The following is a 25,471-nucleotide window of genomic DNA, read 5'->3' as shown; positions in this document are numbered from 1 at the left end:
GTGTGTGTGTTTTTTGCTGTTTCGCGATCTCCTACGGAATCACCTTGCGAAAACACGAGGGGAGAGGAGTGGGGTGTGTGTTTGTGTGCTTGCCTGCGTGCGTGCCTGGTTTTGTGTGTGTGTTTTTGCGTTCGCGTTCTCCTACGATCACATTGCGAAAAACACCATGGGGAGGAGCAGGTGTGTGTGTGTTTTCTTTTCTTTGTCGTTTCGCACTCTCCCGCGGGTGCATAAAAAGAAAGTAAGAAATAAAAAAAATTTGAACAACGGATTCGTAAGTGTGTCTGAACTCATTGCAATCCGAAAGAAAGCGAGAGGGGTCATACAATGTAGTACACATGCATCCAACATGTATCGCGCCGCCACGACGTTTCTCGCTTTCAGCCCGATAGGAGCTTCTAAGGGATTATTTTAATGGGCGCCCAGATAGAGCCCGATGAGACCAAAATCGCATGGATAATGGTACCGGGGTAACCCCAACCGACATTGTCACGTTACAACCGGTTTTTTTTGTATTGAAAAAGTGTTCTCTATAGCGCGGTCAAATCGTTCTCGATAGCAGAACTACCCCCAGGACAATCGCATGGCAACCCAACCAACATTGTCACGTTGCAAGCGGTTTTTTTTTGTATAGAAAAAGTGTTCTCTATAGCGCGGTCAAATCGTTCTCGATAGCAGAACTATAGAGAAGGTTTTTGAAATCGTGCGACAGCGTGTATCATACATTTGGTTTATGTATGCTACATCCCTTCTCAATTCCCAACCGACATTATCGCGCGACATTTTACAATTTTGTATGAGAAAAAACGGGCTCAAAACATTCTCAAATCGTGCTCATTAGCAGCACTAAAGAGCACGTTTCTGCAACGGTGCGACAGCGTGTATCATACATGTGGTTTCTGTATGCTACATTATTGTTCAATTTCTTTCATTCTCTCCTCTCTCCCAAAACAAACACAGACTCTCTTTCATTTTCCCATTCCACACATTCGCTCTTTATTTTACCTCTTTATTTCTACTCACACATACACTTTTCAATACTCACATTTCACACTGCCAAAAACCGGTGCGGGATACACACGTACCCGTCTTGCCTGCCTTCTCTCCTCGTTCTTCCTTTCCTCCAGCTTTGCCTTCGTCGAATGGTGTGTACGCGTCCTGCTTGCTTCCCTCTTGCTGCTCCCACGTGCTGCACTAGCGAGCTGGATGTTCGTCTCTACCTTCCTGCCTCTTCTCCTCTACCAGGCGCTAGCACGTTGGAGGATCGGATCGTTCCTGCCTTCTTTCCTCTCCTGTTCTGTTTTCGGCACTCCTAGGGATAGAAGGAAATATTAACTATTTTGCCAACAGCTGTTCAATTTAACGTCAAGCACAATACTTACCAACCAATTGAATATTGCTTCTGTTGTGGTCCGTGCTCACTTCCGTTCGTGCGTGTGTTACGATTTCTTTTTAAAAAAAAACGAAATTGATTTTATATCACAATTATCAATACAATTCAGTTTGATAAAGATTGATATAACCCTTTATTAAAAACTGTACTTACCAAATAGTTTTTCCGTACTGGTTTCACGAGAGAAAAAACGGACACACACCGACGCGTCCTACCGCTTGCAAACTTGATTTCACACTACCACATTTTCATGTGAACGCGAAGCAGCGCCTTCCTCGTGTGGCTATACAGGTATTCCCCGATATACGCCATACTCGATATACACGATTTCGCTATAAGCTTTTTTTCTAAATTTGACGGTTCTTTGAACAAGTAGTACTAATTTTAGAAATCGAATGTCAAATGCAAAATAAATTCCATTTTGGTTGAATATTAAAAACCATTTCAAATGGTATAAAATTGAAAAATTCAGTTGAAATTAGATCAAATAACTAATTAAGTGGCTAAAACCTACCACTTCATGCAAAGTTATACGGATATTAGTTATAATTTGACTGAAAACCTCGAAATTCGACTTTCGCTATTGTATATTCGAGATACGCTATTGCCTCCGGTACGCATTGATAGCGTATATCGGGGAGTACCTGTACAATGATACAAAGAGCGGGCGAGAGGAGAACGCTTGCGTGAACGATTGGTGTAGCAAGCGAATTTGGACAAGTCCCAGAAAAGCGAGACGCAAGAGTTTCTCTCCAACGATGGAAAGGGATGAGCTAAATGAAACATGCGAATCGTTGATGCGACACAGCCAAGTCGCAAGCAAATACAGACCAACACCCAGAAGAGCGAGGCAGAATGAAAAATTGTTTGAATGTTAGAATGAGAAAAATGATAGATACACATAAAAATCGCGCGATAATGCTGGTTGGGTATTTTCAATGAGCCAAGCGATTTTACCCCCTCCTACACGCATTGTATCCTACAGCACGCTTGACGCGGCAACGTTCACCACATACACACACACACATCTCCACACTCAGGGTACGACATCTTCCCTGTTGCTGTTCTGGACTCAGACAAAATTTGTGTTTCTACACTTATTGTTCAAAAAAGTAGTAGCTCTTAGGATCTGAATTTACAAACAAATATCAAAATATTATCTTCTGCTAATGATATTGCACTGAATTTAATTGCACTACATTAAGTTTTTACATATCTTTCGTAAAAGTTCGTCAGAGTATGAAAATGTCGATACAATTTGTCATCAATAACTTAAATTTCAAGATTTTCGCGCATAAAATTATGACGCGCGCTGTGTGTGCGGCGGCGTAATTCGCTACTCGTATAGCCGTCTCGCTTCTTCTTGTGTGTGCTTTACCGTTGCTGACCGCTTCAAGAACATTGCTGCTCACACACACGTCAGTCTGTGGCAAACAATTGGAGGGGGAGGATGTGTCGGTTTGCTCCAGAAATCGTGTGTGATTTTGGTGTTCTGGATTTGGTTCCATCGCTGTTTGTTTTGATGAATTTGAAAAGGTAAGACTCATAGACCGATGTAAAAGTGTGAGAGTAAAGTGATGTTGATGGTGACTGATGCTTTTATTTGTTTCTTTTCCTGCTTTCATCCACTGATGGTGTCGAGCATCGCCGAGGATGTGATCGAATGCGGAATATTCGAAACGAGGAGATTCATTCCGGATTTTGTTTGCAATAAGGTAAGTTATGATAACACACAAAGCATACGAAAAAAGAGTGAGTAATCTTATTCTTAACTTTCATTTCTTCAACAGCGCTGAACTAATCCTCCAGCTTACAGGACGGCAAAGGTACACGCACAAACGTGCACACATCAGCCTTCTCGAAGAACGAGAACACGGGAGGGGGAGACCGGCAACGTATAGAACCTTTACGCTCCCTCGTGCGTTCGTGCGTGCGTGCGCGCGCGCGTCTATGTGTGTGTATGTGTGTGCATGCCTGCGTGCGTGGCTGTGTGTGTTTTTGCCGCTTCGCATAACGAGATCCTACGGGATCACCTTGCGAAAAACACCAAGAGAGGGGGAGGGGTAGGTGTGTGTGTATGTGTGTGTGTGCTTGCATGCGTGCGTGGCTGTGTATGTGTGTGTATGTGTGCTTGCATGCGTGCATGGCTGTGTATGTGTGTGTATGTGTGCTTGCATACGTGCATGGCTGTGTATGTGTGTGTATGTGTGCTTTTGCTGTTTGGCGATCTCCTACGGAATCACCTTGCGAAAACACGTGGGGGGGGGAGGAGTGAGGTATGTGTGTGCTTGCCTGCGTGCTTTGTGTGTGTGTTTTTGCGTTCACGTTCTACGGGATCACTTTGCGAAAAACACCAAGGGGAGGAGGAGGTGTTAGTGTGTGTGTATGTGTGTGTGTGTGTGTGTGTGTGTGTATGTTTTTTTTTTCTTTGCCGATTCGCACTCTCTCGCGGATCTAGTTGTGTGCGTTAGTTTTTTTTTAGTTTCTTCGAAAAATACCTGGGGGAGGATGTGTGTATGAAAGAATGTACTTCAGAAAAGAAAGTGAAAATAAAAAAAACGAATATGAAATATGTTAAACGAAGTTTTAAGTGTGTCTGAACTCATTGCAATCCGAAAGAAAGCGAGGGGGGCTCTTAAAATGTAGTACACATGTATGCAACATGTATCGTGTCGCCGCGACGGTGTATCTCGCTCAATCCGTTAAGCCTGAAAAGTGCTTCTATCGGATCGTCTAATCGGGCGCCACCCAACCGACATTATCGCGCGACATTTTAAAATTTTGTATGAGAAAAAATGGGCTCAAAACGTTCTCAAATCGTGCTCATTAGCAGCACTAAAGAGCACGTTTCTGCAACCGTGCGACAGCGTGTATCATACATGTAGTTTCTGTATGCTACATTATTGTACAATTTCTTTATTCTCTCCTTTCTCCCAAAACAAACTCAGACTCTCTCTCATTTTCCATTCCACACATTCGCTCTTTATTTTTACCTCTTTACTCGCACATACACTTTTAAATACTCACACAATTCACACTGCCGAAAATCGGTGCGGGATACACACGTACCCGTCTTGCCTGCCTTCTCTCCTCGTTCTTCCTTTCCTCCAGCTTTGCCTTCGTCGAATGGTGTGTACGCGTCCTGCTTGCTTCCCTCTTGCTGCTCCCACGTGCTGCACTAGCGAGGTGGATGTTCGTCTCTACCTTCCTGCCGCTTCTCCTCTACCAGGCGCTAGCACGTTGGAGGATCGAATCGTTCCTGCCTTCTTTCCTCTCCTGTTCTGTTTTCGGCACTCCTAGGGATAGAAGGAAATATTAACTATTTTGCCAACAGCTGTTCAATTTAACGTCAAGCACAATACTTACCAACCAATTGAATATTGCTTCTGTTGTGGTCCGTGCTCACTTCCGTTCGTGCGTGTGTTACGATTTCTTTAAAAAAACGAAATTGATTTTATATCACAATTATCAATACAATTCAGTTTGATGAAGATTGATAAAATTCTTTATTAAAAGCTGTACTTACCAAATAATTTTTTCCGTACTGATTTCACGAGAGAAAAAAAAACGGGCACGTATCGATGCGGCCTACCGCTTGCAAACTTGATTTCACACTACCACATTTTCATGTAAACGCGAAGCAGCGCCTTCCTCGTGTGGCTATACAGGTATTCCCCGATATACGCCATACTCGATATACACGATTTCGCTATACGCTTTTTTTCTAAATTTGACGGTTCTTTGAACAAGTAGTACTAATTTTAGAAATCGAATGTCAAATGCAAAATAAATTCCCTTTTGGTTGAATATTAAAAACCATTTCAAATGGTTTCCAACTATTTGGTTAGTTAGTTGATTTAGTTATTTGATCTAATTTCAACTGAATTTTTCAATTTTATACCATTTGAAATGGTTTTTAACCATTCGGTAGTGGTAGGTTTAGTGGCTAAAACCTACCACTTCATGCAAAGTTATACGGATATTAGTTATAATTTGACTGAAAACCTCGAAATTCGACTTTCGCTATTGTATATTCGAGATACGCTATTGCCTCCGGTACGCATTGATAGCGTATATCGGGGAGTACCTGTACAATGATACAAAGAGCGGGCGAGAGCCCAACCAACATTATCGCGCGACATTTTAAAATTTTGTATGAGAAAAAACGGGCTCAAAACGTTCTCAAATCGTGCTCATTAGCAGCACTAAAGAGCACGTCTCTGCAACGGTGCGACAGCGTGTATCATACATGTGGTTTCTGTATGCTACATTATTGTTCAATTTCTTTCATTCTCTCCTCTCTCCCAAAACAAACACAGACTCTCTTTCATTTTCCCATTCCACACATTCGCTCTTTATTTTACCTCTTTACTTCTACTCACACATACACTTTTCAATACTCACATTTCACACTGCCAAAAACCGGTGCGGGATACACACGTACCCGTCTTGCCTGCCTTCTCTCCTCGTTCTTCCTTTCCTCCAGCTTTGCCTTCGTCGAATGGTGTGTACGCGTCCTGCTTGCTTCCCTCTTGCTGCTCCCACGTGCTGCACTAGCGAGCTGGATGTTCGTCTCTACCTTCCTGCCGCTTCTCCTCTACCAGGCGCTAGCACGTTGGAGGATCGGATCGTTCCTGCCTTCTTTCCTCTCCTGTTCTGTTTTCGGCACTCCTAGGGATAGAAGGAAATATTAACTATTTTGCCAACAGCTGTTCAATTTAACGTCAAGCACAATACTTACCAACCAATTGAATATTGCTTCTGTTGTGGTCCGTGCTCACTTCCGTTCGTGCGTGTGTTACGATTTCTTTAAAAAAAACGAAATTGATTTTATATCACAATTATCAATACAATTCAGTTTGATAAAGATTGAAATAACCCTTTATTAAAAACTGTACTTACCAAATAGTTTTTCCGTACTGGTTTCACGAGAGAAAAAACGGACACACACCGACGCGTCCTACCGCTTGCAAACTTGATTTCACACTACCACATTTTCATGTGAACGCGAAGCAGCGCCTTCCTCGTGTTCCTATACAGGTATTCCCCGATATACGCCATACTCGATATACACGATTTCGCTATACGCTTTTTTTCTAAATTTGACGGTTCTTTGAACAAGTAGTACTAATTTTAGAAATCGAATGTCAAATGCAAAATAAATTCCCTTTTGGTTGAATATTAAAAACCATTTCAAATGGTATAAAATTGAAAAATTCAGTTGAAATTACATCAAATAACTAATTTAGTGGCTAAAACCTACCACTTCATGCAAAGTTATACGGATATTAGTTATAATTTGACTGAAAACCTCGAAATTCGACTTTCGCTATTGAATATTCGAGATACGCTATTGCCTCCGGTACGCATTGATAGCGTATATCGGGGAGTACCTGTACAATGATACAAAGAGCGGGCGAGAGGAGAACGCTTGCGTGAACGATTGGTGTAGCAAGCGAAATTGGACAAGTCCCAGAAAAGCGAGACGCAAGAGTTTCTCTCCAACGATGGAAAGGGATGAGCTAAATGAAACATGCGAATCGTTGATGCGACACAGCCAAGTCGCAAGCAAATACAGACCAACACCCAGAAGAGCGAGGCAGAATGAAAAATGTTGTGAATGTTAGAATGAGAAAAATGATAGATACACATAAAAATCGCGCGATAATGTTGGTTGGGAGGAGAACGCTTGCGTGAACGCTTGGTGTAGCAAGCGAATTTGGACAAGTCCCAGAAAAGCGAGACGCAAGAGTTTCTCTCCAACGATGGAAAGGGATGAGCTAAATGAAACATGCGAATCGTTGATGCGACACAGCCAAGTCGCAAGCAAATACAGACCAACACCCAGAAGAGCGAGGCAGAATGAAAAATTTTGTGAATGTTAGAATGAGAAAAATGATAGATACACATAAAAATCGCGCGATAATGCCGGTTGGGCATTTAATCAATCCGTTAGCGAAAAGTTGCATGGATTTTGGTACCGGGGTATAGAGAAGGTTTTTCCAACCGTGTGACAGCGTGTATCATACATTTGGTTTCTGTATGCTACATCCCTTCTCAATTTCTTTCATTCGCTTCATTCTCTCTACAAAGCTCTTTCTCTCATTTGTCGATTCCGCACATGCTTACGCTCTTTATTTTACCTTCTTACTCGCACATACAAATTTACATACTCACACAATTCACACTGCCGAAAACCGGTGCGGAATACACACGTACCCGTCTTGCCTGCCTTCTCTCCTCGTTCTTCCTTTCATCCAGCGTTGTCTTCGTCGAATGGTGTGCACGCGTTAAAAATTATTCCTGCTTGCCTCCCCCTCGCTGCTCCCAGGTGCTGCGCTAGCGTGCTGGATGATCGTCCCTACCTTCCTGCCGCCTCTCCTCTACCAGGCGCTAGCACGTTGGAGGATCGTTCCTGCCTTCCTGCCGCTTCTCCTTCGTCCGGCGCTAACGCGTTGAATGATCGTTCCTGCCTCTCCTGTCCTTTTGTTTTTGGCACTGCTGGTGAAAGAGGGAAATATTATCTATTTTGAAAACCGCTGTTCCATTAAACGCGAAGCATGATACTTACCAACCAATTGATTATTTCTATCGTGGTCCGTGCTCACTTCCGTTCGTGCGTGTGTTACGATTTGCTATAGAAAACGAAATTGATTTGATATCACCAATTATTAATACCATTCAGTTTGATACAGATTGATATAATCCTATATTAAAAGCTGTACTTACCAAATAGTTTTTCCGTACCGGTTTCACGAGAGAAAAAAACGGGCACGCATCGACGTAGCCTACCGCTTGTAAACTTGTTTTCACACTACCACATTTTCATGTGAACGCGAAGCAGCGCCTTCCTCGTGTGGCTATACAGGTATTCTCCGATATACGCCATACTCGATATACGCGATTTCGCTTTAAGCTTTTTTTCTAAATTTGAAAGTTCTTTGAGCAAATTGTACTAATTTGACACATCGAATATCAAATTCAAAATAAATTCCCTTTTGATCGAATATTAAAAGCCATTTCAAAAGGGGTACAATTGTAATCTTCAGTTGAATCAGATCAAATAACTAATTAAGTGGTTAATCCTACCACTTCAAGCAAAATTATACGAAAATTAGCTATAATTTGACTGAAAACTCGACGTTTGCTAATATTCGAGATACGCTATTGCCGGTCCGCATTAATAGCGTATATCGGGGAGTACCTGCAAGATGATACAAAGAGCGGACGAGAGAAGATCGCTTGCGTGAACGCTTGGTGTAGCAAGCGAAATTGGACAAGTCCCAGAAAAGCGAGACACAAGAGTTTCTCTCGAACGATGGAAAGAGAAGAACCATATGCAACATGAGGATGGTTGGTGAAACACAGCCAAGTTGCGAGCAAAAAGTGACCAACACCCAGAAGAGCAAGACAGAGTGAAAAATTTTCTGAATGTTAGAATGAGAAAAATGATAGATACACATAAAAATCGTGCGATAATGCCGGTTGGGGTGTGTGTATGTGGTGAACGTTGACGCGACAAGCGTGTTTTAGGATACAATGCGTGTAGGAGGGGGTAAAATCGCTTGGCTCATCGAAAACCCCGGTACCATTATCCATGCGATTTTGGTCTCATCGGGCTCTATCTGGGCGCCCATTAAAATAATCCCTTAGAAGCTCCTACCCAACCGACATTATCGCGCGACATTTTAAAATTTTGTATGAGAAAAAACGGGCTCAAAACGTTCTCAAATCGTGCTCATTAGCAGCACTAAAGAGCACGTTTCTGCAACCGTGCGACAGCGTGTATCATACATGTAGTTTCTGTATGCTACATTATTGTACAATTTCTTTATTCTCTCCTTTCTCCCAAAACAAACTCAGACTCTCTCTCATTTTCCATTCCACACATTCGCTCTTTATTTCTACCTCTTTACTCGCACATACACTTTTAAATACTCACACAATTCACACTGCCGAAAACCGGTGCGGGATACACACGTCTTGCCTGCCTTCTCTCCTCGTTCTTCCTTTCATCCAGCGTTGTCTTCGTCGAATGGTGTGCACGCGTTAAAAATTCTTCCTGCTTGCCTCCCTTTTGCTGCTCCCACATGCTGCGCTAGCGCGCTGGAGGATCGTCCCTACCTTCCTGCCGCTTCTCCTCTATCAGGCGCTAGCACGTTGGAGGATCGTTCCTGCCCCCCTGCCGCTTCTCCGGCGCTAGCGCGTTGAATGGTCGTTCCTGCTTTCTTTCCTCTCCTGTTCTGTTGTTTTCGGCACTCCTAGGGATAGAGGGAAATATTAACTATGTTGCCAACAGCTGTTCAATTTAACACCAAGCACAATACTTACCAACCAATTGAATATTGCTTCTATCGTGGTCCGTGCTCACTTCCGCGTGCGTGCGTGTGTTACGATTTCTTTAAAAAACGAAATTGATTTTAAATCACAATTATCAATACAATTCAGTTTGATGAAGATTGATATAACCCTTTATTAAAAGCTGTACTTACCAAATATTTTTTTCGTAGTGGTTTTACTAGAGAAAAAACGAGTACGCATCGACGCGTCCTACCGCTTACAAACTTGATTTCACACTACCACATTTTCATGTGAACGCGAAGGAGCGCCTTCCTCGTGTGGCTATACAGGTATTCCCCGATATACGCCATACTCGATATACGCGATTTCTCTATACGCTTTTTTTTCTAAATTTGACGGTTCTTTGAGTAAATTGTACTAATTTGATACATCGAATGTCAAATGCAAAAAAAATCCTTTTGGTTGAATATTAAAAACAATTTCAAAAGGTATAAAATTGTATTATTCAGTTGAAATCAGATCAAATAACTAATTTAGTGGCTAAAACCTACCACTTCATGCAAAATTATACGAAAATTAGCTATAATTTGACTGAAATCCTCGAAAATCGACTTGCGCTAACATTCGAGATACGCTATTGCCTCTGGTCCGCATTGGTAGCGTATATCGGGGAGTACCTGTACAATGATACAAAGAGCGGGTGAGAGGAGAACGCTTGCGTGAACGATTGGTGTAGCAAGCGAAATTGAATAAGTCCCAGAAAAGCGAGACGCAAGAGTTTCTCTCCAACGATGGAAAGGGATGAGCTAAATGAAACATGCGAATCGTTGATGCGACACAGCCAAGTCGCAAGCAAATACAGACCAACCCAACCGACATTATCGCGCGACATTTTAAAATTTTGTATGAGAAAAAACGGGCTCAAAACGTTCTCAAATCGTGCTCATTAGCAGCACTAAAGAGCACGTCTCTGCAACGGTGCGACAGCGTGTATCATACATCTAGTTTCTGTATACTACATTATTGTTCAATTTCTTTCATTCTCTCCATTCTCCCTACAAAGACTCTTACTCTCTTTTGTCCATTCTGCACATGCTTACGCTCTTTATTTTACCTTCTTACTCGCACATACATATTTACATACTCACACAATTCACACTGCCTAAAACCGGTGCGGGATACACACGTACCCGTCTTGCCTGCCTTCTCTCCTCGTTCTTCCTTTCCTCCAGCTTTGCCTTCGTCGAATGGTGTGTACGCGTCCTGCTTGCTTCCCTCTTGCTGATCCCACGTGCTGCACTAGCGAGCTGGATGTTCGTCTCTACCTTCCTGCCGCTTCTCCTCTACCAGGCGCTAGCACGTTGGAGGATCGAATCGTTCCTGCCTTCTTTCCTCTCCTGTTCTGTTTTCGGCACTCCTAGGGATAGAAGGAAATATTAACTATTTTGCCAACAGCTGTTCAATTTAACGTCAAGCACAATACTTACCAACCAATTGAATATTGCTTCTGTTGTGGTCCGTGCTCACTTCCGTTCGTGCGTGTGTTACGATTTCTTTTTAAAAAAAAACGAAATTGATTTTATATCACAATTATCAATACAATTCAGTTTGATAAAGATTGATATAACCCTTTATTAAAAACTGTACTTACCAAATAGTTTTTCCGTACTGGTTTCACGAGAGAAAAAACGGACACACACCGACGCGTCCTACCGCTTGCAAACTTGATTTCACACTACCACATTTTCATGTGAACGCGAAGCAGCGCCTTCCTCGTGTTCCTATACAGGTATTCCCCGATATACGCCATACTCGATATACACGATTTCGCTATACGCTTTTTTTCTAAATTTGACGGTTCTTTGAACAAGTAGTACTAATTTTAGAAATCGAATGTCAAATGCAAAATAAATTCCATTTTGGTTGAATATTAAAAACCATTTCAAATGGTATAAAATTGAAAAATTCAGTTGAAATTAGATCAAATAACTAATTAAGTGGCTAAAACCTACCACTTCATGCAAAGTTATACGGATATTAGTTATAATTTGACTGAAAACCTCGAAATTCGACTTTCGCTATTGTATATTCGAGATACGCTATTGCCTCCGGTACGCATTGATAGCGTATATCGGGGAGTACCTGTACAATGATACAAAGAGCGGGCGAGAGGAGAACGCTTGCGTGAACGATTGGTGTAGCAAGCGAATTTGGACAAGTCCCAGAAAAGCGAGACGCAAGAGTTTCTCTCCAACGATGGAAAGGGATGAGCTAAATGAAACATGCGAATCGTTGATGCGACACAGCCAAGTCGCAAGCAAATACAGACCAACACCCAGAAGAGCGAGGCAGAATGAAAAATTGTTTGAATGTTAGAATGAGAAAAATGATAGATACACATAAAAATCGCGCGATAATGCTGGTTGGGAACACCCAGAAGAGCGAGGCAGAATGAAAAATTTTGTGAATGTTAGAATGAGAAAAATGATAGATACACATAAAAATCGCGCGATAATGCTGGTTGGGTATCGGGCTGAAAGCGAGAAACGTCGTGGCGGCGCGATACATGTTGCATGCATGTGTACTACATTTTATGACCCCCCTCGCTTTCTTTCGGATTGCAATGAGTTCAGACACACTTACGAATCCGTTCAAATTTTTTTTATTTCTTACTTTCTTTTTATGCACCCGCGGGAGAGTGCGAAACGACAAAGAAAAGAAAACACACACACACCTGCTCCTCCCCATGGTGTTTTTCGCAATGTGATCGTAGGAGAACGCGAACGCAAAAACACACACACAAAACCACGCACGCACGCAGGCAAGCACACAAACACACACCCCACTCCTCCCCCCTCGTGTTTTCGCAAGGTGTGGTGAACGTTGACGCGACAAGCGTGTTTTAGGATACAATGCGTGTAGGAGGGGGTAAAATCGCTTGGCTCATTGAAAATACAGGCAAAGTTGGCGCGAAGAAAACGCAACACTGCGGATTGTATGGAAAATGTTGCGCGTTCAATCCGATTGCCATGCGATTGTCCTGGGGGTACAGAAAGGGCTGCGAAACCAGTTTGTGTTCGGTTACGTGACAAAATGATACGCGCGACGTTACAAGGCGAAAAAGACTTAACGTCCGAGAAAGCAAAGCAAATCGCATTCTCGATGGAAACAGTCAACGACGGTGTCGAAATTTTAGCCCAACGGGCTCAGTCAGTTAACTTTATGGAATGATATCCAGCGCCAAGAATCAAGCGGTATTGTTTTCGATGCGGCAGTTCATCCCACTTAGCGAATAAATGCGAACACAAAATGAAAGTGTGTGCGTTATGTAAGAAGGTCGGTCATTTACAACGCGTGTGTTTCAAAATGGGAAAAGCACATGGGATGAACAATAAGAAACGAGTGAGTAGGACAGCAAATCTCGTGGAGCAATGCTAGGATAGTGACAGTCAGGATAAAGAAGAGGATCAAATTCATAAAATAGATATTTTCCAAGTAGATATATAGAATACTTAGAAGATAAGATTGAATACTGCGGCTACATGATAGACAAGAAAGGAATCCATAAATTACAAGGCAAAATAGATGCGATAGAAAATATGCCAAGACCAGAAAACAAAGAGCAAGTACGCGCACTGTTAGGTTTGGTAAATAATTACGGAAGATTCATGAAAAACCTTAGCACACACATGTACCCAATCAACAATTTACTTAAAGACGAGGTTGCTTTTGAATGGTCTCCAGACTGTGAGAAAGCTTTCGCATGGATGAAAGCAGAAATGCAATCGAAACAAGCGCTTACACATTACGATACAAAACTACCATTAATATTAGCCACGGATGCATCGCCTTACGGCGTGGGGGCAGTATTAAGTCACGTTTACGTAGATGGAAGCGAAAAACCAATACAATATGCGTTGCAAACTCTTACAAAAACTCAGCAAAGATATACACAGATTGACAAAGAAGCGTACGCCGTAATTTTTGGCATAAAAAAGTTTTTCAAATATCTATACGGTCGAAAATTCATACTAGTAACAGATAACAAGCCATTGACACAGATTTGGTCCCCACAAAAAGGGCTTCCGACACTCTCAGCTATGCGCATGCAACACTACGCAGTATTTTTAGAATCATTTAACTTTGAAATTCGATATAGAAACTCAAAAGACCACGGAAATGCGGATGGCATATCTCGCTTACCGTTAAAGGACGAACCCATATGCGAGGTAGACAAGATTGATGTCTTACAAATCAATCAGACTGAATCACTACCAGTACAGGCAAAAGAATGTTGGGCAGAGGTATTTGCACAATAAATGAATGATTACAGAGCATTCACAATACAAAATAATAGGATCGAGTTTATTCACGTCTTAACGCTGATGATAGTTCAAAGCAAAAGTGAGAGAAAAAAGGAAGAAGAAAATGATGCGCACTTTAGGCGCGTCACACCGCATTGTTTATCTGTCAAACAGATGATGTTGGCAGCTCTGTTATGACAATCAGGATTATGGCAAAAATCAGTTGATGTTTCAACACTCCTCCTCAATCGATAGTGCCATGTTTTTCCGATAGCCCTAACATTCCTGAAAACTTCCGTTGCTTTGTAGCTCCTAAAGGCTTTGTGAAGATGTCAGCTACCATGTCTTCTGTTGGACAAAATTCGAGTTTCAAAACTCCACGGTCACACAAATCCTTCACAAAATGTCCCCTTGTTTCGATATGATTTGATCGACGAATGGTTTTTTCAGAGCCTACAAACGTTTTGCAGCTCTGATTATCTTCTAACATACGTGTAGGTTTATCTTGGGGATTGTCCATCTCTTCTAGCAAACCACGCAGCCAGACAAGTTCTTGGCTTGCCTCGCTTAGAGCCACGTATTCTGCCTCCATTGATAACAAAGTCACACATGTCTGCTTTCGGTTGGCCCATGAAATTGCTCCTCCTCCATAAAGAAATACAAATCCAAAAGTGGATTTTCTGGTACTAGTGTCGCCAGCCCATTCAGCATCCGTGTAGCCGGTTAAACCGCTATCAGCTTTGTCGTATAACAAACACCAATCGCGTGTCGATTTTAGATATCTTATGACACGTTTAGCTGCCACGTAGTCTGCTTGCGTTGGAGCTTCAACCTTCCGACCTAATATCGCTGCACTAACGACGATATCTGGGCGCGCACAGACAGCGATATACAGGAGTACATTTACAATACTTATGTATTTAGATCCATCGGATAGAGCTTCGTTGTTGTCTTGAATTTTCATGTACCCGTTATCCATAGGCGTTCTTGCTCCTTTAGCATCACGAAGGCCAAACTTGTCCACCACATGGTCAATGTAACTGCTAAGACTCAGGCTGTATCTACCTGCTTCGTACTTGATTTCCATACCCAAAAAATAATTTAGGTCGCCCAGGTTGATCATGTCGAATTTCTTTTTCAGTGTGTCATATACTTCATTGATGATTTTCTCATCTTTTGCGCCAACCACGATGTCGTCTACATATACTACCAAGTATATTTTATTAGTAGTTTCGCCTTTCAAATATAGGCAAAGATCAGATATTTCTTGGAGAATACCGCCCAGTTTGTGATTCCAGCAACGTGCTGACTGTTTTAGCCCATATATACTCTTGTTTAGTCTGCACACGTAGTGTTCTTTGTCTTTTTCTTCGTAGCCAGGAGGCTGCTTCATGAACAACTCTTGATCAAGCTCGCCAAATAGGTAAGCCGTTTTTACATCGAAATGTTTGAGCTTCATATTGTCTCTAGAAGCCAGAGCCAGCAACAAACGGAGTGTAGTATAGCTCATAACTGGTGCAAAAACCTCGTCATAATCTTGACCGTACTTCTGTGAATATCCTTGAGCAACAAGTCGCGCCTTGTGTTTTAACAGATTCCCTGTCGAATCACGTTTTATTTTATACACCCATCTGCAACCCACTGCCTTCCGGTCTGATGGCATCTCGACTTCCATTGTCCGAGTGAGATTTAAATTCATCTAACATAGCAGCTTTCCACTGCGTATGGCTTGGGCATGTAATGGCTTCGTTAAAACTCCTTGGTTCACGCTCTTCTTCAAGGGCATTTCCGATTATGTACGCTTCCTCTATCAAACGAACCGGAGGAATTCCTTTGGTTGGGTGCTGAGAACGTCGTACATCTTCATCATCATGAGAATCACTGGAGTAATCTTCTTCTTCAGATGCACTGTCGTACGGCTTCGATTCTGAGTTTTCATTTGATATCGGTGGTGAACTTGAAAACAAATCATTGTTCTCTTCGGTAGTTGGTGGTAAAATGAGCGGCACATGAAAATTATCACCAGATTCTGTGTGTACCTGATTGACAGCTTCCTTGAAATTACAAAGCTCTAAAAACTTAGCATCCCTGCTTACGTGATGCGACCTGTCATAGGATTCAAAAAACGATAAGCTTTACGTCCATAATCTACGTCCATAACCTACAAATATGAGTTTCTCAGATTTCATGTCAAGCTTTCGCCTTTTCTCCTGTGGAATGTGAACGTATGCCGTCGATCCGAAGATGCGGAGATGTGCATATGACGGTTTCTTTTTATGCCATAGTTCAAAAGGGGTACAGTTCACTGTTGATGAAGGCAAAATATTCTGCAGATAAACCGCCGTGCTGATCGCTTCGCCCCAGTATTTCTTTTCCATTTAAGATTCCGACAGCATGCAACGAACGGATTCTACTGCATAACGGTTCCTCCGTTCAGCAACACCATTCTGTTGCGGTGAGTACGGGGCCGATTGCTAATGAACGATGCCGTTATCTACAAAAAACTTTTTCAGTGAAAGATTCGAATACTCCCGCCGCCATCCGATCTAATTTTCTTTGGATATTATCCAAATTGATTCTTCATGAGGTTACAATATTCCGCTGCGACTTAGGGTGGTGGCAACGCTTTTTTGCATGCGATTTTATCGGACGACGAAATCGCACGTCCGACGTTATCTGTCAAATCCCATATAAAAATTTGACAGGCCGTCCAATACATAAGAGTTTGCAACGCATATTGTATTGGTTTTTCGCTTCCATCTGCGTAAACGTGACTTAATACTGCCCCCACGCCGTAAGGCGATGCATCCGTGGCTAATATTAATGGTAGTTTTGTATCGTAATGTGTAAGCGCTTGTTTCGATTGCATTTCTGCTTTCATCCATGCGAAAGCTTTCTCACAGTCTGGAGACCATTCAAAAGCAACCTCGTCTTTAAGTAAATTGTTGATTGGGTACATGTGTGTGCTAAGGTTTTTCATGAATCTTCCGTAATTATTTACCAAACCTAACAGTGCGCGTACTTGCTCTTTGTTTTCTGGTCTTGGCATATTTTCTATCGCATCTATTTTGCCTTGTAATTTATGGATTCCTTTCTTGTCTATCATGTAGCCGCAGTATTCAATCTTATCTTCTAAGAATTCGCATTTCTTTAAGTTTACTCGCATATTGTGATCATTAAACCGTTTTAGTACTTCTCGTAATCTTTGTAAATGTTCCGTATCATTTGGGGCTGTTATTTTAACATCATCTAAGAATACTGTTACTCCTGATATACCTTGTAGAGTTGAAGTTATTTCTCTTTGAAATATGGCTGGGGCAGAGGCTACCCCGTACATAAGCCTAGTGGGTTGATAAAGTCCCATGTGCTTATTCAGCGTTAGTAGGTGTTGATCTTTCTCTCTGATTTCCATTTGTAAGTATGCTTGGGCTAAATCGAGCTTTGAGAATTTTTTTCCTTCACTCATGTTTGCAAAAAGTTCATCGATGGTGGGCAGTGGGAAATCATCAATTAATAGCCCTTTGTTAATTGTTAGTTTATAATCTCCGCACAGTCTAAATTTGTTACCCGTGTTCTTAACTGGTACCCCATAGATTCCTTCGCTTACACTCACACTGATAGCACGTACTTCATTTCGCTCCGCGTTATTTGCGTTTTGTGCACTTATTTTCGCAAATCCCGATCTGGTTCTATCATTGCACTGTGTTCTCATTATCAGTTGTGCAAACCTCAATAAACTGTTCATATACTCAAGTGCTCGAAGCCTGTATAAGTTATATAAAGTGTATACTCCTTGGCGCGGTGAGGCTATTGAACCGTCATGGCTGATCACTGTTTGACCTGCGCCCGTGCTTCGTCATCCGAGGAACTTACTTACACTTGCGACGGTTTCTGCAAGCGATGGGCTCATCGTTCGTGTCTTGGTGTGAGTAGTGCCGCAGTCAAGGATCTCATCAAAGAAGATTCTCAAATTCTGTGGCTTTGCCACAATTGTTCGGAGAATCGCCGCAACGGACACTCAGTGATGATTGCTGAGCTAACGGCGGCACTCACCGATCTCAAATCTCAGCTGTCAGCTGAGTTCCAAACACGTATGGATGCTGCCGCGGAATCGCTAAAACGCACGATGCTATCCTCACTCGATCAACACACAGATACTCGTCCTGCTTCACACACTTCTACATTCACCATTCAACGCAAGACATCGACATCCAAAGCACCAGTTCTTTCGTCAACACCAGCCACCGAACTTAGCAACCCGGCAAAACGTCGTTTAATGGACCGTTCTCCGCCGTCCGTTGTCGCCACCTCCCCGCTTCTAAATGGCACCGCACCCATCGCCACTTCAGCTCATGCCACATTGCTCCTACCACCAGAAACGCCTAAATTCTGGTTGTACCTGTCGCGCTGCCGCCCGACAGCCACAATCTTAGAAGTGGAGACTTTCGTCAAGGAGCAAATCGGCATCGAGGATGTCACCGTTTTTAAGCTGGTGCCACTTAACCGCGATGTCCGCACTCTGACTTTCTCTTCGTTTAAAGTCGGTTTGTCGCCGGATTATAAGGAGAAAGCATTATTATGCTCATCGTGGCCGATCGGAACTGTCTTCAAAGAGTTCACGGATCGTAGGAATGCTCCTATTTCTACATTGTCGGCAAATCTCCTGACCACGACCACTACAGCACCAACAAATACACACGTACCTGTCACCACAAACACTGATGTATCTATTCATATGGAAACAAACAACAACATTACTGCCTCCACCAACAACACTGCAGTCTCGACGTCACCTCCTCGATCATCACAGCAGCAATAGCAACACTACTTACACACTCGCACTCTAAATCTCCGTTAAAATTTTACTATCAAAACACTCGCGGTCTCAAAACCAAACTTTCGGATCTTCGCATCTCTCTCGAAGTTGCGAGTTATGATGTCATAATACTAACTGAGACATGGCTGGACGATTCGATTCCTTCATCCCTCTTCTGTGACCGAAAGTACACCGTCTATCGTTGTGATCGTTCAAGCGCTAACAGTACCTGCTCTCGCGGCGGTGGTGTACTCATTGCCTGTTCCGCTAAGCTCTTGTCGCTGCACATTGAAGTATCCCAATGCTCGTTAGAACTTTTATGGATTCAAATTAAACTGAACGGTCACTCACTCTTTGTTGGTGGTGTGTATTTACCTCCAAACCTCAGCTCGAATACTGACACGTTAGACTCATTCTTCAATACAATTACATTAATACAATCTCGCATGAAAGATAGGGATTTGTTTGTCTTATGCGGTGATTTCAATCAACCTGGACTATCGTGGTCTCAAAATGAGGATTATTTCGCACCGCTTGCCGTTAACCCTGCCTCATCCTACTTTATAGATGGATTAGCTGAATTCAATCTGCGTCAACTTTCAGGGGTCGTAAATATTTTTCGGAGGCAACTAGATTTAGTTTTTGTTAATGAGTTAGTGACATATTCATGTTCACCAGTTTCTTGTAGTATTGACCCTATTGTTAAATTAGATCATTATCACCCACCTCTGGAATTCGTAGTAAATGTTCCTTTACCGCATAATGGTAATAATGTTAGAGATAACAAATTTGAGTTGAATTTTCGGAAAATGAACTTAGAAAAATTTAGGGAAATCATAACCAACTCTGATTGGAATTTTTTAGAAATTAGAACCGATTCTCCCTCCACTGTGGACGTAGCGGTGGAGCAATTTAGTAATATTGTTAAGGCAGCTCTCCCTTTATGTTGTCCTCGTTCTAAACCCTCCTCTCGCCTTCCTTGGTACGATGCTACATTGCGGTCATTAAAGGCGGATAGGACACGTGCCCTCAAAAAACTCGGTTCAACTCCTTCTGAGTATAATCGTAGAGTTTTCAAATATGCTGCTTCTGCTTTTCGTATTTATAATCGGGCCAGTTATAGGTTGTATCTTGGAAGGCTTCAATGCATGTTATACCGTAATCCTAAACTTTTTTTTGGTCTTATGCCAAGAAGCGTCGTAATCCCTCTTCCCTTCCTACTTCCATGTCGCTCGGTACGGTCACTACGGACAATGCTGCTGACACCTGTTCCCTATTCGCTGAGCATTTCGCCAATGGTCTGTCTAGACCGGAGAGTCAACCTCTGACGGAGTCTGAGGGCATATGGCCTGGTTTAAACTCCGTCGCTTGGGCTGAGGGTATTGTCAATGTTAATACAGTCTCTGAAGCTCTTAAAAAACTTAAGCCATCCTTCTCCCCTGGACCGGATGGAATACCAGCCTCGGTTTTAAAAAAGTCACCCTTTCTATTCGTCCCTCTATTGGTAAAATTGTTTAACCTATCCTTGTCCTCGTCTTCATTCCCTTTATTGTGGAAGCGAGCATGGCTAGTTCCCATTCACAAAAAAGGTAACCCGTCTGTCATTTCCAATTACCGTGGCATCTCAGTACAATGCGCAATAACCAAGGTATTTGAGCATATTATCCATACCTATGTGTTTAAACTCACCTCTTCTACTATTATCCCTCAGCAACATGGCTTTTTTCCTAACCGTTCTACAACAACTAACCTTATGTCCTTCACCTCTTTCGTATCATCCCAGTTAGAGTCAGTTAAACAAGTTGATACTATTTATACTGACTTCAAATCTGCATTTGATCGTATTCCTCATTCCTTACTTCTAAATAAAATTTCACAACTTGACGTCAATAATCTTTTTGTATCTTGGTTACGTTCTTTTCTATGTGATCGTTCCTATAGTGTTAAATTTAATAATATGTTTTCGACTCCCTTTTCATGTAGTGCAGGCGTACCGCAAGGTAGTGTTCTAAGTCCTTTGCTGTTCATAATTTTTATTAATGATGTCCGTACCACCCTCCCTCCTGAGTGTTTCCTCTGCTACGCAGACGACCTCAAAATCTTTCTCCCAGTTTCGTCTCCTAGAGATTGCATTTCCCTACAAAATATTCTTGATCGTTTTTCGTCTTGGTGTTCTAGTAATTCCCTCACATTATGTCCTGATAAGTGTAACGTCATTTCGTTTAGTCGTTCGCAGTCTCCAATCACTTACTCGTACGTCCTAAATTCTGTACCAGTCAATCGTGTTTGTGTCGTAAAAGACCTCGGTGTCTTGCTTGACAGAGGCCTCACCTTCAGCCACCACATTGACTCAGTTGTCAATCAGGCGCGGAAAACATTGGGTCTCCTAAAGAAAATTGCTTGCGATTTCTCCGACCCTATGTGCCTCAAGACTCTGTTCTGCTCTCTGGTCAGATCGATTTTGGAGTACTGCTCAGTAGTCTGGTCCCCTACAGCTCGAACCCACGTGGAACGTATCGAGCGGGTGCAGCGATCGTTCACCAGGTTTGCTATATGTAAAATCCTGGGTAGATTGTCCTCCCCCATACCTCCTTACGAGGGCAGGTGTCGGCAGCTTGGCCTGGAACTATTGGAAAACCGCCGTTCCCATGCCCAATCCACCTTTATTGCCGCATTACTCCTTGGTAATATTGATTCTCCTTCCCTTCTTTCTTCTATCCCTTTCTACGCCCCTAACCGTGTTCTTCGAAACCGCCCTCCCCTAGTGATCCCTTCCCGCCGAACTGCAGTGGGCCGTAATGACCCCCTTCTTCGTGCAATTCGTCGATTTAACTGTGTATATTCTATGTTTGATTTCAACCTTCCCTTATCTTCTTTCCGATCCCGCATTAGAACCCTCCATAATCCCGTGCTGCCTTAATTTTTAATTTTTAAATTTTAAATTCTAATTTTCTAAAAAAAAAATTTCTCAAATTTTAGATAATTTGTTGTTCATTTTTGTTAGGTTAGGAAATTAGGTAATAAGTATTATTTAAGTATTTGTGTAACCAAAAGGTAGACAAATAAATTTGAATATGAATATGAATAACCAAGATACCGAAAACGCCACCAATTTCTTGTACTAAAAATCCAGTTCCATCAAACAAAGCTAAAAAACTATCAGTTTGGTGGATTAAGCCACACGGCCACAGAAGTCAGTTGTTATGCACGGGCAATTTATTTGCTCAACATGTTTCACCTGTGTTAAAATGTTATTGAATTGTGCAAAGGAAACAATTAAACGTGTGTGTTTAAGTTGGTTTGTTGTAAAACATTCATGTGTAATATGTGTATATGTGTTTTTGTTTACTTGCGAATGATCTCTCCATTTCGCTGGTCAGTGCATAGTTTATAGACTAATAATATTGCTGAAGTTGCAGTGCAGTGATGTAAGTGAATGAATTTTATCAATCGAGGAGTTAAAATCCTGTCCAGCATATTGACCCTCGCCAACCCTTGTACAAACTTTTCCTCAAAGCATTTTTGAAATAGGTGGGTTAACGGTGGGCAAGATAAATACATTGGATCGGAACTGGCAGCTCCAATTGTTCTAAAATTTGGTTGGTTAATGACTGAATCGACCACCACAAACCCACGTGGGTTTGATGTGGCTTTACAGTGGGTTAAGGCCGATTTGGTTATTTGCGACTATTGGGGTCGTCCATTCGCTTCTCTCTACCTTAACTAGTATGCCTGTTCGTGATCGGCCCTACGTTGTGATATTTTATGTTAAAGTGCAGTGAAAAATGCTTAGGGTTTAAAGGTGACCGTTTGGCGTACGCGTCAGTATATTACGAATCCTTTTAAGACAATGGTTGACAATTTTGTTCTTAGCCTAACGGACCTAACACACCGCCCTTTTGTAGTAGCTCAGCCAATTCAGTTCGTAGGCAGGTGGCTTCCTCAACTGATTGGGCTCCACCGATGAAGTCGTTGACGTAAAAATTCTTTCGTAGAGCGGGGCCCGCTCGTGGGTATGGATTTCCGCTACACGGTTTGCCAGTCATCATCAGCCAGCTGAATAAGAGCGCGCGTAGCGAGAAAGGAGGAAGGTGCGAGACCATACGTTACAGTATTCAGCTGGTAGGTCTGCACCGGCTGCTGCGGCTCGAAGCGAAACAAGATTCGCACCAACGGTCGATCGTCAGGATGAAGAAGTATTTGGCGGTACATTTTTGCTATATCGCCAACTAATGCCACCTTATACGTGCGGAACCGCAAAAGCTGATCTAGCAAGTCGTCCTGCACCACTGGTCCCACGCACAAAGCATCATTCAACGAGTACCCGCTGGTGGTTTTAGAAGAACCGTCGAACACGACCCTGATTATCGTTGTGGTGCTAGACTCCTTGAACACAGGATGATGTGGCAAATAATACGACTCAGCAGGTACTGCATCTCCATCCCGAACTAAACTCATGTGCCCGAGCTCAAGATACTCCTTCATAAACGCATGGTACTCTTCCTTCAACTTGGAATTTTTAGCGAACCTCCTCTCCAACAGATCATATCTTCGTACTGCGCTTACCTTGGAAGCAACCAGTCTGATGCTGAAATCGTGTATAACGCCCAGTCTCATTTCTCGCCGTTGTATCACGGAATATCTGCTCGCATCTTCGTTCCTCAGGCGAGTAGCCATCCTTCATCACTAATGAATCTGTCTTCCAGAATCGTTCGATGCTCTCTTCCAGCGACATCATACAGATAGCGTTTGAACTTGTTACCTGTGGTTCCGGGCATTGTAACGTAGCCGAACCAGCAACAATCCAACCAAACACACTATCAATCAATAGCGGCAACTCATCACCCAAATGAACTCTGGCTGCACTGGGGAAGAATGAATAGTAGTGCTTGACACCTATCACCAAATCAACCGGCTGCGATGTGTTGAATTCGGGATCAGCTAGCTCGAGGCCTTTTGGGATACACCAGTGACCGACATTTACAGTCTCAGAAGGCAAATTGGATGTCAGCTTGTCCATTACCAGGAACTGAACACCACACCTGAATGGTTGCCTCTTGGAGCGTATCTCAGCAAACACTGATCCCCGAACGTCACGAGATATCTTTCCAGCTCCCGATATTTTAACGTTAGAAGGACACCGTTGTAGCTGCAGCAATTTGACAAGTTTCTCTGTCATGAGGTTGGGTTGAGAAGCACAGTCTAGCAAAGCGCGTACCGAATGCTCTTTACCATCAGCATCAACTATGCTCAAACGAACAGTGAGCAAAAACACTTCCTCCGATCGAATAGGATGCTTAGTTACGTTGAGCGACTGTGCTTGGTAACGATCATTCCTTCCTGTAGATTCTTGTCCTTCCGCATACACGAGTTTCGGTTCCGTACCGACTGCAGACGAACGATGCAAAAGAGAGTGATGTCTCTCACCACAGTGTTTGCACCGGGACGATGAAGCGCAGTTCCTTGCCAAATGACCTTTTCTTAAGCAATTATGGCAAACTTTCTTCTCAATAGCTATCTGAAAACGCTCAGACAGAGGAAGACGGCAAAACTTATAGCAACTGCTTAAGGCATGATCATGCTGGCAATGCGGGCACCCTTTTGAACTGCTCGCCATGGTTGAGCAGGAAGAAAGGTGCTGTGGGGCTCGCCGTACAAAACTAGGATGAGTAGCTTCTCTCGTTGCCGGATGGTTCATAGAAATCGATTCTAATGTTCTCATTTTTCTTTGCAGGAACTCAATTAGCATGCTGTAGTTCGGGCTGCTGAGGGTGGAAGCATAATCTTCCCACGTCCGTAGCGTCTCATCGGGAAGCTTGGTGCACAACACATATTCTAGCACGGTGCTCCATTGCGCTGTTGGTTCGCCAAGCTGATGCAGCATCTTAACGTGACGATCAAAATCGTCAACCAGCCTGTGCAACGATGCGTTCGATTCCTTGGTCACCTTGCCGATGTTGAACATTGCCTGTAGATGACGCTTCTTTTGTAGATACTCGTTGGCGTATCTGTCCACCAACGATTTCCAGGCAATGTTGTAGTTAGATGCACACAACGGAATCGATTCCAGCAACTTTGCAGCTTCACCTTTGAGCGCAGCTCGAAGATAATGGAACTTTTGGATAGTTAGCACCTCTTCGTTGCAGTGGATTAGTGCTTCAAAAGTGTCCCGAAATGTCGCCCATTGCATCTCATTGCCGTCAAATTCTGGAAGAGAAATGGTTGGCAGCATCACTCCAGATGTAGCAATGGTCGATGAGGCGGGAATAACATTATGCGATGGCCGCGACAACGCTTGTAGGCTGGCCCTCGCGGCCATTAAGGCGTCCTCAGTCGTAGCGCGAAAATGGCTCTCCATTTCGCGCGCTTCGGGTGCTGCTCCATCCTCGATCAACTGCTGCACTGTATCGAACTCTGCTGCAACACGTTCGGTGTCGGAGATGAACAAGCCAATCCTAAATTCATCCCGCTCAGGCACAAAATTATCAGCAAATGCTATAACTCGCTGAATTTTTTCTTCCAGGGTTCGCCGTCTGGACAGCAAATTTACAGCGTTAGCCATATCAGTCTCGTAATGGCAGATGGAACGATGGCGCTAAAAACACAGGACACTGAACACGAAACACAAATTCACAAATGTTCTGTCCGTGCGTATGA

General features: G+C 42.9%; 2 long non-coding RNA genes across 6 annotated transcripts; one reads left to right on the top strand and one right to left on the bottom strand.

Moving 5' to 3' along the window:
* Positions 1-1,168: 1,168 nt before the first annotated feature.
* Positions 1,169-11,474, bottom strand: LOC125906518 (uncharacterized). 5 transcript variants are annotated; one of them, XR_007451894.1, is made up of 4 exons: positions 11,346-11,474; positions 11,182-11,247; positions 4,598-4,689; positions 1,169-1,220 (listed from the first exon to the last, which is right to left on the bottom strand). It is a non-coding gene; the product is annotated as an uncharacterized LOC125906518 (long non-coding RNA). The 5 variants fall into 5 exon arrangements; XR_007451895.1 differs by lacking the exon at positions 11,182-11,247 and adding an exon at positions 6,135-6,200; XR_007451896.1 differs by lacking the exon at positions 11,182-11,247 and adding an exon at positions 4,760-4,825.
* On the top strand, positions 2,338-11,175 carry LOC125906517 (uncharacterized). The gene is made up of 3 exons (XR_007451891.1): positions 2,338-3,108; positions 3,184-4,579; positions 11,002-11,175. It is a non-coding gene; the product is annotated as an uncharacterized LOC125906517 (long non-coding RNA).
* Positions 11,475-25,471: the final 13,997 nt, after the last annotated feature.

The sequence above is a fragment of the Anopheles coluzzii genome, chromosome 2 (genome assembly GCF_943734685.1).
Source record: "Anopheles coluzzii chromosome 2, AcolN3, whole genome shotgun sequence".
Taxonomy (NCBI): Eukaryota; Metazoa; Arthropoda; class Insecta; order Diptera; family Culicidae; genus Anopheles; species Anopheles coluzzii.
Note: the sequence above shows the minus strand (reverse complement) of the source record. Positions and strands in the feature narration are given on the sequence as shown.